Below are 20520 nucleotides of genomic sequence, written 5' to 3'. Positions count from 1 at the left end.
GACTGGCTCGGGAATCGACTTCGAGCTATCGCCAAACGCGAAGGGGTTCCGGAAGCAGTGGTTGTTTGTAGATGCTGGCATGCGCAACCCCCTGCTTGTGACCCCTCGAGCGGTGCCCAGCTCCGGCTGGGGCATGTGAAGCTTGTTGACCGTTGGCTTGCCCGTGTCTCAAAGCGGCTGGCCGGGCTGCAGAAGCTTGGGGTGACGGCACCAATGGTGGTGCAGGAATTCGTCCAGTGGCGCATCGCCCCACTCCAACACCATTCCCGCCTGATGTGGGCCTTCATCAGCATCGAGGACTCCATGATGCTCCAAGCGCCGGCGCTTCCTTCCAAGACACTGAGCAAGGTGCTCGAGCTTCTGACGTGCGACTCCAAACCTGCCGAGCTTCAAGGAAAGGGCTGCCTCCTTTACCAATGATCGAACAAGGTGGCCTTCATGGAGCAGATGCCCCTTTTTGACGAGTGCGGTTTACGCCCGGCGGTCCTTTAAGGGCCTCGCGAGAATATTATCCTCGTGGCTCCCTTGCTTCTTGACCCCGTGGCATGCACCCCAAGTGTGGAGGCAGCGGGCTTACGCCACCAGGTTCTGCCGAGGCGACCTCCGGAGATCCTACGCCATCAGGTACTCCGGAGGCCACGGCTCTTGAGGACCCGAGAGGGGCCACCGCAGGGCCGGCGCGACCCGGTGCTCACGAGGCAGCCACCTTCGGGGCTCAAGGAAACGTCTCCGAGGCGGTTGATGAAGGGGAGGTGCCCCTGGTACTCCTGAGGTTGCCGTCCAGGGAGCCCCGCTGAGCGCTCCCGCTACTGGGGACCATCCCTCGAAGCCCGGTCGGCTTCGCCTGAATCTTGAAGCACTCCGCAAGAGGAAGGGGTCTCCGAGCTGCAATGGTGAGGCCCACCGGCCGCTGAAGGAGTGGAAGTACATAGCTGTGGACGAGTAAGTATGTCATTCTATCGACTTCCTGTGCGCCATGCTTTTTCCTGACCAAGGCCTCGCAGGGTCCCTATGGTGGTGAAGCCTCAGGAGAGGCGTCCTCCGGGAGCTTCTGGCTCAATCCCGACGCCCAGCTCCCCACGCCTGGTTCCCACGTGAGGCATGGGGCCAGCTCCGGCAGCCAATGCGTTTCCAGTGGGCTTCGGGCTTGAGCTTCCTGCCTCCTCCTTCCGCAACCTAGCCTAGGGAGCAGAGGGTGTGCCGACGGCCCCTCCTCTCATCACTGTTGGCGATCAGGCGCCCCTTGGGCCATCTTCGTCTTCAGGCTGCGAAACTTCATCAGCTAGCCCCCAGCCGGAGGTAGGCGAGACATTCCGTGCCCCTCGGCAGCTCCCAGGGCCGGAGACGGTCTTGACCGCGCGTTGGAGTTCATGTGCGAGCACAGTGCTGTCCGCTTCGAGCTCTTTGGCGAGGCGATGCGCGCGATGATCTGGCTTGGTGGAGAGCTTGCCAACATCGACACCCGCCTCGAGGCAGAGGACCGCCGGTTGGCGCGTGAATTGCACGAGCTGAAAGTCGCCATCAACCTCGAGCAGCTTCAGCACGATCGGGCCGACGCACATGCTGCGGATTCCCTTGAAACTTCTCGCGAGGCTTGCGCCCACGCCCTGGAGGAGGCCAATGCCGCCGACCGCCATCGTGAGGAAGCCGAGGAGCGGGAGCAGGAGTTTCTGACTTCAAACACCGCCCGTGAGCTAGAGATCGAGGTGCGGTGGGCCCTCCTGGCCGCGTCCTCGGGCGAAGCGCCTCTCGTCGAAGTGGAGCTTATGAGATGCCAAGAAGACCTGGCGCTGGAGGCTATGGAGCATAGCCTGGCGTCGGAGCGGCTGGAAGTGAGGGAGTGCCATTCGGCTACGGCTGAGGATGCTGTCGCCGCCCAAGAAGCCTAGGTCCAGCTGGAAGTTGAGGAGAGGGTGGCGAAGGCATGCGCGGACCTGGATGATAAGCATCGCCTGGAGCTGGGGCAGGACCACCGCCCCGAAGGTGAAGCTGGAATCTGTTGAACAACGTGAGACGGCTGCCAAGGAAGCTCAGGTTTCTTCCGAGTGTGCCTTGGCCTCTGCCCGTGCAGAACTGTCTTCCCTTCAGTAGAGGGTCAAGGATATCGCATCCCTTGCAGAGAGAACTACGAACGAAGCGAATCACCGCCTAATACTGCAGCATGAGCACGCCTCGATGCTCCAGGACCTCAGAGTCAGAGCTAACCGCGCCTTGGGCACCATCTACGACGAGAGCGCTCCTCATCCGCACGAGAACGATTACGCCAGCCACCTCAACTGCTTCCCCAACATCATGACCCGCCTGGAGAATCGGGACATGAGGGCCCGCGAGCTTGTTGCAGAGAGGAGACAAGGTCTTCTTGGGCGTGCATTCTCACGTGTCTTCAGCCACGTTCTCAAACGCGATTCCCACTTCGACTTCAACGCTGTGTTAGCCCCTGTGCCTACGGTTATCCAGGACAACCTGGCCAGGTGAGTGGATGACCATGTGGACGCCCAGGTGGAAGAATTCGCTCCGGAGGACGACACGGTTGTGATTGCAGCCAGAGAAGATGGCGCAGCCAGCGATGATGAAGAGGATGATTGCAACGACACGAGCAGCGCGAGGAGTGCGGACGTTGGTGATGAAGAAGGCCCATCTAGCTAGGCCCGCATTTCTTTTGTTTTAACCTGTATGACAAAAACATGAATGCATCCTCGTGAGAGCATTTTGAAAGGGGGGCCCTTGCAATGTATGTGATTATGAAATGCTTTTGAAGTAGTGCCCGTGGTTCGACCCAGCAGGTCTGCAGTCCCAGGCAGGGTAGTTGCTATGACTTATCTTTGGCTCCGCGGGTCTCGAGTGAGCCCTGATGTTGCAGCGGCGCTTGTTCTCTCGAGGCGGGCCTTGCTTGCGAGGATCTGAGCCTCCCGAGGAGCCTGCTGACCTGTCCTGGAGTGCTTCACGACGGACCAACTGCCGGACCACGGCAAGGTGCACGCGTGGTGGACGCTGGCCCGGTGAGGGAGTCTTGGATTAGGGGGTCCTCGGACAGCCGGACTATATACTTTGGCCGGACTGATGGACTATGAAGATACAAGATTGAAGACTTCGTCCCGTGTCCGGATGGGACCCTTCTTTGCATGGCAGGCAATCTTGGATATTCGGATATGTAGATTTCTTTCTCTGTAATCGACTCTGTGTAACCCTAGCCCCCTCTGGTGTCTATATAAATCGGAGGGTTTAGTCCATAGGATAACAACAATCATAATCATAGGCTAGCTTCTAGGGTTTAGCCTCTACAATCTCGTGGTAGATCAACTCTTGTAATACTCATATCATCAAGATCAATCAAGCAGGAAGTAGGGTATTACCTCCATCAAGAGGGCCCGAACCTGGGTAAAACATCGTGTCCCCTGCCTCCTGTTACCATTAGCATTAGACGCACAGTTCGGGACCCCCTACCCGAGATCCGCCGGTTTTGACACCGACATTGGTGCTTTCATTGAGAGTTCCACTGTGCCATCGCGATAAGGCTTGATGACTCCCTCGATCATGTTGAAATGATGCAGTCCAGGGGGAGGTTTTCCTTCCCGGATAGATCTTCGTATTCGGCGGCTTCGTACTGCGGGCCAACACGCTTGGCCATCTAGAGCAGATTGATAGCTATGCCCCTGGCCATCAGGTGAGGTTTGGAAGCTTAAACTATACTGCCGACATCCGCGGAGACCTGATCTTCAATGGATTCGAGCCCGTGACAGGTGCACCGAACGGTCACGACGGGCATGACCTTGATCTGCTATCGGACAATATTCGGGAGATCGTGCCTGTGAGCGCACCGGGAATCAATCTGGAGCAGATCGTGCCTTTCGAGGGTGGGTGGATGGACCCCGCCACGGAAGCCGCACACTCATCAGCGTTGGAGCCGAACACTGATTCCGCCTCCTGTGAGAGTGGTGTCATCGGACCCTCGGACTCTTCTCCGGCCACAGGATCCGAACCGCGTGCGTCCGTGCCTATCGAATCTGATTGGGCACCGGTCATGGAGTTCATCACCACGGATATTTTTCAGCACTCACCCTTGGGTGACGTGCTAGACTCGTTAATGTCTCTTTCCTTGTCAGGAGATTTTTGGCCGAACTATGTTCGGCTTGGGTGGGGAGCGGATGACGAAGAAATTCGTCCCCCACCCACCACCCACTTCATAGCCACTTTCGGTGACTTAACCAACATGCTTGACTTCGACTCCGAAGACATCGACGGCATGGATGACGATGCAGGAGAAGAACAGGAACCACCGCCTATAGGGCGCTGGACAACCACCTCAACATATGATATCTATATGGTGGACACCCCTAAAGAAAACAATGGCGATGAGGCAACGGAAGATAACCCCTTGGGAAAGCAATCCAGACACCGGCGTCATTGGCGCCGCTCCAAGCCCCGCCATAACAAAAATAGTGATACCGGCACAAGAGACAACAATTCGGATAGTGTCGAAGATGAAGAAAATCCTGCCCAGCCAGACTTCGAGAAGGCCGAGCAAGAGGATGGGCAAGCTAGCCCTAAAGAACAGGCAACTGATGGAGAATCAGAGGACGAAAATTACATGCCTCTCTCCGAAGACGAAGTGAGCCTCGGCGACAAAGAGTTCATCGTGCCTGAGGATCCCGTCGAGCAGGAGCGCTTCAAACGCTGGCTTATAGCCACTGCAAAAAGCCTGAAGAAAAAGCAGCAACAACTTCAAGCTGATCAAGATCTGCTAACGGACAGATGGACCGAGGTCCTGGCTGCCGAGGAATACGGACTTGAGCGCCCTAGTAAAAGCTACCCAAAGCGCAGGCTGCTACCTCAACTCGAGGAGGAGGCTTTAAAACCCACGCTACCAGCGCATGATGCGGCTGACCGGCATCCATGGCTGGGACAAAGCAGCGTACCAGCCCGAAGTCCAGACCGCACCCCGTCGCCAATCAAATGATAATACCAAGGCCCGGGACTACACGAAGGACCCGCGAGATGTATTGGAAAACAAAGCAGGACAGTCAAGATCGATCTACGGATCACGGGGGCACGCCACAAGACGTGATGATGACCATCATGCTGGATACAATAAACCAAAGTCCGGCTGGGCCGAATACAATAGACCGGACTCATTTGAACTATGTCGGGATGTAGCCCGACATAGAGGCGCCGCACACCCCCTATGCTTCACTGATGAAGTTATGGATCACGAACTCCCAGAAGGGTTTAAATCCGTAAATATCGAATCATACGATGTCACAACAGACCCCGCGGTATGGATCGAAGATTTTCTTCTCCACATCCACATGGCCCGCGGTGATGACTTACATGCCATAAAGTACCTACCACTTAAGCTCAAAGAACCGGCTAGGCATTGGCTTAATAGCCTGCCAGCAAGCTCCATTGGCAGTTGGGAGGATCTGGAAGACGCATTTCTCGATAACTTCCAGGGCACTTACATGCAACCACCGGATGCTGATGACTTAAGTCACATAACCCAGTAGCCCAAAGAGTCAGCCAGGAAATTCTGGACTCGGTTCCTAACTAAAAAGAACCAAATTGTTGACTGTCCGGATGCCGAAGCCCTAGCGGCCTTCAAGCACAACATCCACGACGAATGGCTCGCCCGACACCTTGGCCAAGAGAAACCAAAGTCCATGGCAGCCCTCATGACACTCATGACCCGCTTCTACATGGGCGAGGACAGCTGGCTGGCTCGCAGAAACATCACACCCAAGAACTCAGGCGATTCAGACGCCAGGGATAGCAACGGCAAGCCGCGATGGAATAGACACAAGCGTCGTAATAATGGCGATAACACCGAAGACACGGCAGTCAATGCCGGATTCAGAGGCTTTAAATCCGGACAGCGGAAAAAGCCATTCAAAAGAAACAGTCCGGGCTCGTCCAGCTTGGACCGCATTCTCGATCGCTCGTGTCAAATTCATGGCACGCCCGACAAACCAGCCAACCACACAAACAGGGAATGCTAGGTGTTTAAACAGGCCGGCAAGTTGAATGCCGGGAACAAGGAAAAGGGGCTGCATAGCGACGACAATGAGGAGCCCCGACCGCCGAACACGGGAGGATAGAAGAAATTCCCTCCCCAGGTGAAAACGGTGAATATGATATACGCAACCCATATCCCCAAGCGGGAACGGAAGCCTGCACTAAGGGACGTTTATGCGATGGAGCCAGTCGCCCCAAAATTCAACCCATGGTCCTCTTGTCCGATCACTTTTGATCGCAGGGACCATCCTACCAGTATCCGTCATGGCGGTTCGGCCGCATTGGTCCTTGACCCCATCATCAACGGATTCCACCTCACACGAGTCCTCATGGATGGTGGCAGCAGCCTTAACCTGCTCTATCAGGATATAGTGTGCAAAATGGGCATCGACCCCGCAAGGATCAAGCCCACAAAAACAACCTTCAAGGGTGTCATACCCGGCGTGGAGGCTTGTTGTACAGGCTCAATCAAATTGGAAGTGGTCTTCGGATCTCTGGACAATTTCCGAAGCGAGGAGTTAATCTTCGACATCGTCCCCTTCCACAGTGGCTATCATCCACTGCTTGGACGAACCGCATTTGCTAAATTAAATGCGGTACCGCATTATGCATATCTCAAGCTCAAAATGCCGGGACCTCGCGGGGTTATTAGAGTTAATGGAAACACAGAGCGCTCGCTCCGCATGGAGGAGCACACTGCGGCCCTCGCAGCGGAAGTATAAAACATCCTTCTTAGGCAAACAGCCAATCCGGCGATCAAGAACCCGAATACCGTCAAACGAGTCCAGAGTACTCCACAACAGGATCACCCGGCACGTCCAGAGCTCGACTAGCAATCCGACCTCCGCCCTAGTCTGAGTCAAACAGTGAAATCTGTGCCGCGCGTACACAACTACACACTTAAAATACCCTGGGCATAGGCGGAGGCACGACCATAACGCGGTCCACAATGCGGTTCGACCGCCCCAGGACACTCGCATTTTTGCACCCCTTTTTTCTTTCAGGTCCCTATCTTCAGGAGGCTCTTCCGAAAGACAGGCTATCGTACACATAGCGGGTTGGACACACTAGGAGGACAAGAAGCTTTGGCGTACGAGGGAATCCTCAGGTGGTCTCTGATAACGATCGTTATACCTGTTTTACATACCTGCATACCGCCCGCTCCTGGTCAGGATGTGTCAAACAGTCCTATTCCTCTTATCGCACTACTTGTATATATACGCTTTGACGTATCATTTGAATAACAAGGGAAAATAGTATACAACGTCAGCTTGCTATTAAGTTTACTTGCCCATTTTTGTTTACTGCTCATTTATTATACCCGTGCATTTTGGCATGCAGTTTGCCAGGGGCTTCAGAACCCCATAACCTGGCAAGACAAGTCCGAACACTTTCGATGGTGCGGCACCCCGAACTTATAACACTATATGAATCAGCTCCGAATCATGTCTTGGGTCAATAGTTGGGTTTGCCCGGCTCCTATGTTTTGGTACCTTACATTCCGCTATATCAGCTAGGGTAGCGCAAGGAGAACTAATGCGATTGTGTCCCGGTTCTTCCGGACGAGCACCTCAGTAGAGAAAGCCGAAAACTAACTGTCATGATAAGGCAAGATCTAGTCGCTGTTCGAGAGGTCTCAAATCCTTAAAGATTTTTTCCTCTTCAGGCGAGGAATTGGCCTCGTCCGATTTAGGCGTGCATAGCGCCCTGAGTCCGGCTTTTCGGATACTAGGGGCTTCGCCAAAATTTAAAATTGTAGACTTCTATGGCTAAGTGAGGGTGATAAAGCCGTATAGTCCGATTGCCTCGTTCGTGGCGCTAAACACCTCCTTAAAAGGACCACAAACTTGGATAAAGAGTGTTTATACTTATCCCGAACACCCCAGTACTAGTTACATGGGGGCGGAAGCCGATGACTGGCCAACTCTCAAGATTTTTTTTAACGACCGTACAGAAGGTAATATTTTAAATTAACAAGCGCTACATAGCGCACATGAACTGGTTTTTCATAATATAGAATGACATAATCACATTCATTCAAATATCACATCCTTCGTACATTCATCCGCCTCAAGGAGGGAACCCTTAATGACATTGTCATAGTATTGCTCGGGGTGGCGATGCTCCTTGCCCTTCGGCGGCCCCTCTGTCACCAGCTTCTCGGCATCCATCTTCCCCCAGTGCACCTTCGCACGGGCCAAGGCCCTACGTGCACCCTCAATGCAGATGGACCACTTAACGACTTCAAGCCGCGGACAGGCATTCACCATCCACTTGACAAAGCCGAAGTAGCTGCTGGGCAATGGCTCGCCAGGCCACAAGCGGACTATGAAGTCCTTCATGGCCAGTTCGGCTGCCTTGTTGAAGTTCGACCAATTGCTTTAGCTGGTCACTCAAGGACATCAGATGTTCGACCCCAATATACTGGGACCAAAACAGCTTCTCTGTCGAGCTCCCCTCCTCAGCACGGTAGAACTCTGTGGCATCAGAGATGCTGCGCGGCAAATCTATGAATGCTCTTGGAGAGCTCCGAATTTGGGTAAGTAAAAGGAAAGTCTCCTTCACATGCTTGCTTTGCATAATGAAAGCCTTACCCGCAACTATCTTCTTGGCCGCCTCAATTTCCTGGAGGGCCTTCTGGGCTTCGGCCTTGGCATCTAGTGTGCTCTGACAGGCCTTCGCAAGCAACGACTCTTGCGTCTTGGAGTCACGCTCCAAGGACTCGAATTTTTTGACGAAGTCCTAAAGCTCTTGCTGGACCTCATCAACTCGTGCCTCTTGTTTTTCGCGCTTGGTGCGCTCCTTGGCCGCTTTGTTTTTGGCCTCGGACAGCGCCTTCTTAAGGGCCGCCACTTCGGTCGTGGCCCCTAGTAAAATTCATCGCGCTCCTATTAGTGTCAACGATGTTTTCCTTTATATATAACATTCAGACGGGGTATTGCTTACCTTTGTTCTCCTCGAGCTGCCTCTTCACGAGGTTGAGCTCTTCTTCGGCCCGCCCAGGCTCTGCCTCATTCCGGAAGCCTCAGCAGTGGCAGTGGCGGCGGCCAGTAGCGACGCCTGCTTATTCTAATAGACATAACATGATTAGACTCCTGGGAATAATATTTGATCCTCTGTTCGGCTTCTCTTCCCGAACACCAAACAGAGCATTAGGGGCTACTGTCTACACTGTGATACTTTCTCATAACTTAAATTACTTACCTCAAAGCTTGTCAGGAGGCTGCCGCAGGCTTCGGTCAATCCTCTTTTGGCGGACTGAACCTTCGCAGTCACCATACTCATAAGAGTATGGTGTCCTTCATCAAGGGAAATGCTCTGAAGCACTTCCACCAAGTTATCCGATGCCTCTGGATGGATAGAGGTCATCGGCACAGATGGCTCGCCCCCCTTGGCAGGTGGCTGCATGCCTGAATCTGGAACCACCGGAGGTTCTGGCGTAGTATCCGGCTGGGGGCCAAGCTAGCCGCGGCCCCCCTTATCCGAATCCATGGGGATCTTCCCCCCTAGGAGCCCAGCATCGGGACTCTCGCCTTGAGGCATCTCCAGGACTACCTCCTCCTGGCCCGACATCCTCTGAGATAACACCCCAGTGTCATCCGCGGGCTGGGGAGTGGAAGCCGTCGGGAGCGAATAGCTATTCATATCCGACGAGCCCAAGGACCCATCCGAGGAGGGCAAGTCAATGTGGGCTTTGGGCGGACTGCACAAGCAAATTTTGACATAGTCAGTAAAGCTAAAAACATGCAAAAGGTGTTATAGCATCCGGATACTTACGACTTCGCTAGGGGCTTGGCCCTGGGTAGCCACTCCTCCTCGCTGTAGGCGGCGGTTGTGGAGTGGTCCGGAGGGAGGGTCCTTCCCTTATTGGACCCTTCGGCCTCCCCGGAAGGGGCGGCCTTCCTTTTCTTCTCCCCCTCGTTTTGGGGGAGAGGGTTTTCCTCTTCCTCCTCCTCGTTGTCGTTGGAGGAGTGCGCCTCGGTGTCTTCGGACAATGAGTCCGGCACCACCCTGCGCCGGAGACTTTTCCTGGTCCCCGTGGCCTTCTTATTAGCCTTCTTCTCCGGCACCTCATAGGGCGCCGGAACCAACATCTCTGTCAGGAGAGCGGTTGCTAGATCTTCAGGCAACGGAGCTGGACAGTCGATCCGCTCCGCCGTCGCCACGTATTCCTGGTAGATCAGTACGATGGCTTAAAGTTCCTCCCACGAATATATTGAGGAAAGGCACATCTTGCAAAATGTAGAATGCTAACCGCATTGGCGTGGCGCTTGGCGCTGATTCCGCGGTCCTCGGAAGTGGGAGGAGGAACTTCACTGGACTTGAACAACACCTTCCAGACGTCTTTGTGCATCGTGTCAAAGAGATCTTATAGTGTCTAGTGTTGGGCCGCGTCGAACTCCCGCAAGTTGAATGCCCGTCTTTGACACGGGAGAATCCGGCGAAATAGCATGACCTGGACCACATTGACAAGCTTGATATTCTTGGTTATCATGTTTTTGACGCAGTTCTGGAGTCCGGTCAGCTCCGCGTATGCGCCCCAGGCTAGGCCCTTCTTCTTCTAGGAGGTGAGCCGTACGGGAATGCCGGATCGGAATTCGGGGGCCGCCACCTAGTTGGTGTCGCGCGGCTCGGTGATGTAGAACCACCCCGATTGCCACCCCTTCACGGTCTCCACAAAGGAGCCTTCGAGCCAGGTTATGCTAGTCATCTTGCCCACCATGGCGCATCCGCACTCCGCCTGCTAGCCGACCTCTATCTTCGGCTTCACGTTGAAGATTTTCAGCCACAGGCTGAAGTGGAGCCTGATGCGGAGAAAAGCCTCGCACACGACGATAAACACCGAGATGTTCAGGACGAAATTAGGGGCCAGATCTTGAAAATCCAGACCATAATAGAACATGAGCCCACAGACAAATTGGTGGAGGGGGAATCCCAGTCCCCGGACGAAGTGGGCAAGGAACACGACCCTCTCATGGGGTCCCGAAGTCGGGATGATCTGCCCTGCGTCCGGAAGTCGGTGCTCAATGTTTGCGGCCAAGTATCCGGCCACTCGGAGCTTCATCATGTCCTCCTCCTTGACAGAGGAGGCCATCCACTTACCTCTAGCTCCAGACATGTTTGGCTGTGCGGAGAAGGTGAGAACTGGGGCGCCGGAGCTCAAGTGTGCGATAATGGATGAGCAAAGAAGGAAGGAGGCGCTGGTGAAAGAGGAGAATCCTTATCTCTTTATAAAGGCGGTGGAAACTATGCCTCCCCACTTGCCCATTAAAATCGCTTGTTTCCCACGCACCACGATTGATGGCATGGTTGGGTTACCCATACCCGTATTGATGAGAATCCCGTGATAAGGGGACACGATCTCTGCTTCGACAAGACGTGTCGAAGAAACCACCTTGTATTACGTGCAATGGCTGGTTGTGAAAAATGGTTCGAATAATGACCGGTCCATGGCGTGATGTCACGCTACAAAAAGTTGTCAGCAGATTAGATTTGTGGAATATTATACTCTCTACGGTGGAATGTGGAATTTGTTTTGCAGAGACGGATACGATCCTTGTGTTCTAAATCTTTTATGGAGTATTCAGAGAAGGAACCCGCCTTGCAATGCCGAACACAATTTGCGTGCCGAACTCATCATCATTGAAGCTTGGTTCAGGGGCTACTGAGGGAGTCCTGGATTAGGGGGTCCTCTGACAGCCGGACTATATACTTTGGCCGGACTGATGGACCATGAAGATACAAGATTGAATACTTCGTCCCGTGTCCGGATGGGACTCTCCTTTGCATGGAAGGCAAGCTTAGATATTCGAATATGTAGATTTCCTTCTCTGTAACCGACTCTGTGTAACCCTAGCCCCCTCCGGTGTCTATATAAACCGGAGGGTTTAGTCCATAGGACAACAACAATCATAATCATAGGGTAGCTTCTAGGGTTTACCCTCTACGATCTCGTGGTAGATCAACTCTTGTAATACTCATATCATCAAGATCAGTCAAGAAGGAAGTAGGGTATTACCTCCATCAAAAGGGCCTGAACCTGGGTAAAATATCGTGTCCCCTGCCTCCTATTACCATTAGCCTTAGACGCATAGTTCGGGATCCCCTACCCGAGATCCGTCGGTTTTGACACCGATACCCGGCCCCCGGGGGGAGCCTTTGCATGCTCGGGGCTGGCCCGGTCTTGCTCAACGTGCACGCACCGCCCCCAGGCCCCGCCTGCAAGGCGCTCGGGGGAGGGGGGGGGTGTGCTGCAGGCATGAGCCCCCGCTCAAAAACACGAAACTAGAAAGTGAGAGAACGACATAAGACAAGAAAACTTCCCCCCGTTTTCTTTTGGTAAACACGCAAGATTCAAATTCATTCCAAAAACCCGGCGAATTGGGTACAGAAAAGAGGGGTGAAACCAAAAAGCCGCATCCGACACTTAGCTAGTCTTCGGGTCTTCTCACTAGCGCGGAGCTAAGTGCTTTTACTAGGCATGGGCATAGTCATTGGGGGAAGTGTCGACGGCCAGCACGGAGCATGGTGCTTACACTTGGACATGGGCGGGAGCCCCGGTGAGGCCCCAGGGCGGCACTCAGGAGACTCCGGGGCGTGTACAGTCCCACTCATTATTACGTGAGAGTGTCACGAGCGGAGATCTTCATAGGCCGGAGCCTTGCTTCATGTCCCCGATGAGAACCCCGCCCTGCACCACCCCCGACCACCGTTAGGGTGTCCGGAAACCAGGACGAGACAAAGGGGTAAGGAGGATGCTGGCGGCACCCTCGGCGATTGCAGGCCCTCCGCCGGGGGGAAGGGCTCGTCGACGCCTTCCCCGGCGGAGGACCTACCTCCGAGTGACGACTTGCTCCACGCAGCGCAGGGGAGGCCCTGGCCCTTGGCTCCCCTCACGCCGCTCCCAGGGCCCTTCGTCCACCTATGGCTGGGCTCCACCCCGGGGGCCCTAGTGGTAGCTGAGACTTGATTCACCTGCGATCAATGGTTAGTGCAAGCATGCTCTTGAGACGTTAGCTGTACCCAGTGGCCGTTGTCGTCGAAGGCGTTGGTGGAGCCCTGCAGTGGCTCACAGAGAGCCTCGGCTTCGTGTACTTCCAGCGCTCAGCCTGGCGTGGGGGATTGGCTGGGGCCCTTGATAACCCGCAAGTATAGGGGATCGCAACAGTTTTCGAGGGTAGAGTATTCAACCCAAATTTATTGATTCGATACAAGGGGAGCCAAAGAATATTCTCGAGTATTAGCAGTTGAGTTGTCAATTCAACCACACCTGGATAACTTTGTATCTGCAGCAAAGTATTTAGTAGCAAAGTAGTATGATAGTAAAGGTAACAGTGATAAAAGTAACGATAGCAGTTTTGTAGTGATTGTAATAGTAGCAACGGTAAAGTAAATAAGCAAAGCACAATATATGAAAAGCTCGTAGGCATTGGATCAGTGATGAATAATTATGTCAGATGCGATTCCTCATGTAATAGTTATCACATAGGGTGACACAGAACTAGCTCCAATTCATCAATGTAATGTAGGCATGTATTCCGAATATAGTCATACATGCTTATGGAAAAGAACTTGCATGACATCTTTTGTCCTACCCTCCCGTGGCAGCGGGGTCCTAATGAAAACTAAGGGATATTAAAGGCCTCCTTTTAATAGAGTACCGGACCAAAGCATTAGCACTTAGTGAATACATGAACTCCTCAAACTACGGTCATCACCGAGAAGAATCCCGATTATTGTCACTTCGGGGTTGTCGGATCATAACACATAATAGGTGACTATAGACTTGCAAGATAGGATCAAAAACTCACATATATTCATGAAAACATAATAGGTTCAGATCTGAAATCATGGCACTCGGGCCCTAGTGACAAGCATTAAGCATAGCAAAGTAATAACAACATCAATCTCAGAACATGGTGGATACTAGGGATCAAATCCTAACAAAACTAACTTGATTACATGGTAAATCTCATCCAACCCATCACCGTCCAGCAAGCCTACGATGGAATTACTCACGCACGGCGATGAGCATCATGAAATTGGTGATGGAGGATGGTTGATGATGACGACGTCGACGAATCCCCCTCTCCGGAGCACCAAACGGACTCCAGATCAGCCCTCCCGAGAGAGATTAGGGCTTGGCGGCGGCTCCATATCGTAAGACGCGATGAAACTTTCTCTTTGATTTTTTTCTCCCCGAACATGAATATATGGAGTTGGAGTTGAGGTCGATGGAGCACCAGGGGGCCCACAAGGCAGGGGGCGCGCCCTGGGGGAGGGGCGCGCCCCCACCCTCATGGACAGGGTGTGGGCCCCCTGGCCTTGATTATTTTGCCAGTATCTTTTATATTTTCCAAAAGTTATCTCCATGGATTTTTAGGTAATTCCAAGAACTTTTTATTTTTGCATAAAAATAACACCGTGACAGTTCTGTTGAAAACAGCGTCAGTCCGGGTTAGTTTCATTCAAATCATGCAAGTTGGAGTCCAAAACAAGGGCAAAAATGTTTGGAAAAGTAGATATGTTGGAGACGTATCAAGTCCCCTAAGCTTAAACCTTTGCTTATCCTCAAGCAATTCAGTTGACAGACTGAAAGTGATAAAGAAAAACTTTTACAAACTCTGTTTGCTCTTGTTGTTGTAAATATGTAAAGCCAGCATTCAAGTTTTCAACAATGATTATGAACTAACTATATTCACAATAACACTTAGGTCTCATATTTACTCATATCAATGGCATAATCAACTAGCGAGCAATTTAAACCTATAAGGACCCTAGCCAACTTGCCTCCAGAATGGTCCACCGGTTTGGGCTTCGTTGGCCGTTGGATCTGTCTTCTGGCACACCTGAGCCGTTGGATCTTCACAGTGATCAAAACTGATTTTCACTTCCTAGTCGTTTTCATTGTTCAATGACAGGTGGGCTCGCGACGCGCGCTGGTTGGCTGGGTTGACCGTTTTCACGTGTAGGTCCACTTTGCCCAATCTGCTCCATACGCTCCTCCCACCCGATCCCCATCCTCTCGTTCACAACCCTAGCCCCCTTCCTCTCGATCCTCATGGCCCATCCCTCCTCCTTGCTCGTCACCGCCGCTGCCTGCTGCTCCCTCTCCACCACCGTTGCTGCTTATTGATCACAATATCCCCTCTACCTAATTCAGATCGGGCGCAGGTTAGGCGAGCCTGATGGTGGGTTGGGTGAGGCTACAGGGAGAGGGAGGAGGCCGGCGGCGTGGTGAAGGAGTTGACTTGCCCTCATGGAGGCGGCGCCATCGGCCAGGGGCGTCATTTGCTCGTCGGACACCGTCCGAGCTCGTCTCACCCTCACAGCAACGACCAACAACTCAAGTAGGAAGGGTGAGGGCCCATCAAGATCTAGCCCAGGGCGTGCTCCCTGGCGCCCGCACATAGAGGACTGGCCTCTGGTCGCCGGTTGGTCCTCCTCTTCTCCCCTCGTGCCACCGGCCTCCACCTCCTCCATCCCTCGATTCAGCAAAGGCGACGGGGATCAAGAACCGGGGCGGCACACATCATCCTCCCGTTTCTCCTACCACCGACCCTAGAGATGGCAGCGGCAAGGAGTTGAGCCAGGTGACTCGATGAGGTGGTCCATGCTGAGGAATAGGGCGTCCATATGGCTTGTTTTCCTTTTGATTTTCCTCGCTTACCTGATCTGATTTTGTGGTCAAAACAAGGGCTGACTCCGTGTCTGGTCTGATTTGCTGATTTTCCTCTTCCAGCTCCTGTTGATGGCCTTGTTGTGGTTGCACCATGGTCCGTGGGGAACAAGAACACCACTACTACAACCCAAGTCTGGACATAGCTTTAGCAGGTTACATTATCAAATTTGGAAGAAAAAAATCCTAGCAAACCAGCTACAGCCTACAGGATCTAGGAACAAAGGTAACCAATCATTAAGAATAAGGGGAAAGAAATGACAAGGCATAATAAACATACACAAAATTATAATCTAATTATTGAAAGCTGAACTACCATTTTAGACAGGATAACAAGCGTCTAATTGGTCGAACAACACTGAAAGGGGCCTAACCAGCTTAATGCAAGAAATGTAAACTTTGTTGAGCCATACATAGTTACACATTTTAATGGCAGGATCATGGTTCAAGCAAATATGAATCTAGTGGCCACTTCCCCTTGGCAAGCAGTCGAAATAGACTCATATGGTTTTCCTTGACATGTGTGTCATCATAGATGAGTCAGTAAAGCATGCTGCAGTCAGCTAGCCGCAAATGAAGTAAAAAATAAATGTAAAAAAGACCAAATATGTAGTGTGCAACCAAATAGATGTACAAATTAAATACGCAGTCACATAGAGATGTCATGATCAACAGATTTTTCTAACCAATTAACATCTCTCATTAATTGTGAGAACCAAGCCAATGAAAATGGGCATGAATCGGTCTTGTCAAAAGTCTACTATTCAGTGCTTGCATATGTCAGATTGCTGATGTTCACAAAACTGCATGTACCTTTTGCCAACAAAATTGTCGATGAATTGCAGATTTAGAAAATTAGTTTGGCATAGCTCAGAACTATTTGCCTTGACTCAAATCAAGGTTGTTCGATATCATGAAATAAGCAACATGCCTCTTGTGAAACCATATTTTAAATTTGCAATTTGCAAACTGGGTTTTTGTTTCTCGCACTTTTTCTTTTAAAACATCACCAGAACTTAGGGTCACAATTAATAGTAAGGTGCAATCTCAGTCATTAAGTGACATACTTCAGTTTAGACTTTGCAGAGCAAGAGCTGTTTATCAATATTTTCCGTTACAATGCCTGCATATGTATACATAAGTTCTTATGTTTTCAGAACACTCTAGCTAGGCTTAACTATTTCTGTTGACAAATCACATTCTTATCTTAAAATACTATAAGAAGGCTAGCCAACTTGGCCTCACAACGCTCCCCCAGTTTGGAGCTTCATTTGCTGTTAGATCTTGTTCATTTTGGTCAACTGCGCTGGTTCAGCCGTTCGATTCTTGCATCTTGTTTTGACTTTGCGTTTGTTTTTCTTGGCCCATGACTGGTGGGGCGTTTGGCGTTGCTATTGGCTGGGTGAAGCGTTATCTGGGTGCGAACTAACCTGTCCTTGCACGCCGCGCTGCGTGTGATGCATCGTTCGCGGTGGTTGCGAGGTGATGGACTGACGCGTGCATATCTGTGGCTACCTTTGCGCACTATGACTGGTGGACTAAGTTGGATGTCGGTCCCATTGGTCTGTGCCTTGTGAGAGATGGGCTGCTTTTATCATGTGACTTTTTGTCCTGCGAGTGCGAATGCGTCTCGTCTAGGGGAGAGAGAGGGAGATGTGCTGCCGACACGGTCGTGCCTGCCTTTCTTCACTATGACCGGTGGGACAAGTTGGATGCTGGTCCTACACGTCGGTGGGTTGGCTTGATTCTGTTCGTGTCGTTGAGCTTATCTGGGGTTAGACAGAGAAACATTCTTTTTATTGTTTCCAGAGATCAAGATATCGCAAACCATTCATGGGATTCAAAGGGATATGCAACATATGTGGTGCCTTATGCAAGCTAAGCCGGGTTATTGAAGTAATTGTTCTTCGGGTATTTCTTTAATTTTTCGTAATATGATGTCGAGATAACCATGGTGACTCCTCTATAGTGTTTGGTTTTCTTCGAAATATTTTCATTTTGCCAATTTCTTTTATCGCTCATTTTTTGGGAGTACTCAGCTGATTTGTATGACACCCTTAATAAAGTTTTTTAAGACCTACATTCAGTCAGTCATCCATTGGCACTTTAGTCCTGTGAAGTGCCTATATTATTAGTCAAAATCTCATTCCGTCGCAATACCACATTAGCATCAGTTCAAAGCTTGGTTTAGTCTTGAATGTAACGTATGTTTTTTATCTTTATAATATTTATTATGTTGCTAATTTGCAGTGCTTAGTCGTCACATGAACATGATGAACGTGAATAGACAACGAAAGAACGGAAGAAGGGGATAAAGTTCCTTGCGTCGATGCATGTACCCATTCGGCCAGCCATATCGTCATTCTTCCCCAAAGATCTTATCCATATATAGGTCAGCAAATAAGTGGAAAAGATAGAAAGACAGAGCCTTGGTTATGTTTTTGTTGGCAAATAATCTGGAATAGTAGCAGTTATGGCCAACATGATTTGTTATGATATACTCCCTCCATAAACAAATATAAGAGCGTTTAGATCACTGAAGTAGTGATCTAAATGCGCTTATATTTATTTACAGAGGAATTACTTCATAATGCAGAGGAAGGTCGGGTTCTGGAAATCGGAGTCAATGGTGGACCAGAGAGGTGTTTGTGCATCATGCTTCTGTTTGAAAAAACTATGATCATTGTTTCGTTAGGTGTCCTCTTCTTAGTTCATGCTGCAGCTAGAATAAAATGCTTTGATTTTCCTTTGTGCTCGGTGTTGGTAGTTAGCAGAGTACTGGAAATATAGACGCTCCAACAAAACCCACTAAAAATGATAGGGTACATAAGTAACTTGCCTTATCTAGCTCATGCTTCGAGGAGCAGTTTGAAACTTCTGTTTCTGGTTTTTTGGGGAGATATTCTAGCTGATTTATTCTGGTCATTCTTGCATCAATTTCGTTAAACCCACTTTGATTTCTTCTATCATGAATGCAAATATGCATTTCCTCTATAAAGAGCCTGCTACAGACTAGCTTTGGTCTAATTGATCGATAATGACTGTTATTAGAGAATTCCTTTTCGATGGAAAGAGAATGTTGTTTTGTTTTGTATTTAGTTATTGTATTGGTGACCATACAATACATACGTTACAATATCCCTTTTTGCAGCATCGAATTCCATTTAGCATGAAAAAGTATTTTTTGTCAAATAAATGATTTGCATCATGCGACCATGTTCCTTTTTTATGCAGTTTGCCAATAGCCTATGGTTGAGTACTCCCTATGGTGTTGATCTTCTAATTCATTAACCAGATTATTTTTTGCGCCTTCTGGTTGCATATCCACTTTAGTAATAAACTTATAGTAGTACTATGTGTTGTTTGTTATCTACCTCGATGCCGTACTGATTTCTATTTTTTCACAATTGCAGGCGCCATATTAGTGTTTCTTATTATCTACCTTGATGCCATACTAATTTCTGTGATTCCAAAATTGCTGGCACCACTTCCTGTTGCCTGTTGGTGCAAGGACCCACGCCTTCCATCTGAGAAATGTAAAGGATGGATCAATTGGCATTGTCAGCTCATGTTTAGTTCTTTGTCTCTCAGACGACATGCATCTCTCAACACAATCCTAGGTTAATGAACTGCTAAAGCTACAATGTAGATGCATTATGACTTTATTTTCTAGGTACTAACTTCAGATGTTCAATTTGTTACCTGTACCAATGTATCCTTAGGATATTGACTTTAGATAAACAATCTGCTGCATACTAATGTATATTTTTACACAAGCTATCCTCAATGTTTGTTTCGCTTTGGCGTTCCCAACATCACATAGTAATGCTTGCAGCTTCTTTGGGAAGGTGGCACTAATACATATATTCAACTTACTCAAGTTCAAAAACTGCTCCTCTTGACTTGTTTCAGCTTTGTGGGTGAGTGAATGCATGATGATGGCCGCTTGGTGTTCGCATAATACAAGGGAAGGAGCTGGTGAGCCAACTCTCATGTACTTCACATGAGCTGAAAGAGGCCAAGTGCTAATCGCAATGTATGCTAAATCTTAAGCATTCATCAGTATTTTTGCTCTGGTCTATGCCAGCTGACTCTCCCATGTTGGTGTCGTAACTATCAGATGTTGTGTGTGTTTGAAACTTTATGAATTCTGGAATTTTCTTTGTAATGGTATCGTGAAATTAGTGTGGCTCTGTGTCATTGTGTTTTGTAATGTTTGCCTTTTATTCAACATTAGCCGAAGCAAGAGATTCTGAAGAAGAGAGTCATAGATACTCTTTCCCCATACCCGTCATCAAATTAGTGTGCATCAAACTGAAGTATTTGTGGTTTATGTAATTTTGTAGTTACAATGTGCATCTTAATTTATCATTGCTATAGTGTGTGCAGTTCTGAGAGAAAAGGAAAGTATTAAGCTATGGAAGATTTTGTGAAAACTTTTTTCCCTTGCTTATGAAGATTTTGGTCTTTTGATTTTGATTTTATGATGTATAATTACTACGTACTTTTGATATTTGATCTCTTTATTACTTCCTCCGATTAAAAAAAGTGGCGTGGCTTTAGTCACTTTAGATTATACCTGGCCATGGGAAGCCCGGCTCGGCCGGCCCGGCCAGACACTGCCCCCGGGCCGGGCTTGGGCCTAGATTTTGAGCCCGAAGGACGGGTCGGGCTTGTCGTTTTTACGTTTTCCTGAAGGTCGGGCCGGGCCGGCCTGAAGCCCGACGGGCTTTTACGTGTTTGGGCCGGGCTCGGGCCCAAAAAACAGGCCCGATGGCTGGGCTGGGCCCGGGCCTGGGTATTTTGTGTTGGGCTTGGCTAGGCCCGGCCTG

General features: G+C 50.2%; 1 long non-coding RNA gene across 2 annotated transcripts; it reads left to right on the top strand.

Annotated features, from left to right (window-relative positions):
* Positions 1–14961: 14961 nt before the first annotated feature.
* Positions 14962–20026, top strand: LOC123092170 (uncharacterized). 2 transcript variants are annotated; one of them, XR_006444369.1, is made up of 2 exons: positions 14962–15602; positions 15752–20026. It is a non-coding gene; the product is annotated as an uncharacterized lncRNA (long non-coding RNA). The 2 variants fall into 2 exon arrangements; XR_006444370.1 differs by having other exon boundaries at positions 14962–15615.
* The last annotated feature ends 494 nt before the right edge of the window (positions 20027–20520 follow it).

Source organism: Triticum aestivum, chromosome 4B (assembly GCF_018294505.1).
Source record: "Triticum aestivum cultivar Chinese Spring chromosome 4B, IWGSC CS RefSeq v2.1, whole genome shotgun sequence".
In the NCBI taxonomy this organism is placed as follows: Eukaryota; Viridiplantae; Streptophyta; class Magnoliopsida; order Poales; family Poaceae; genus Triticum; species Triticum aestivum.
Note: the sequence above shows the minus strand (reverse complement) of the source record. Positions and strands in the feature narration are given on the sequence as shown.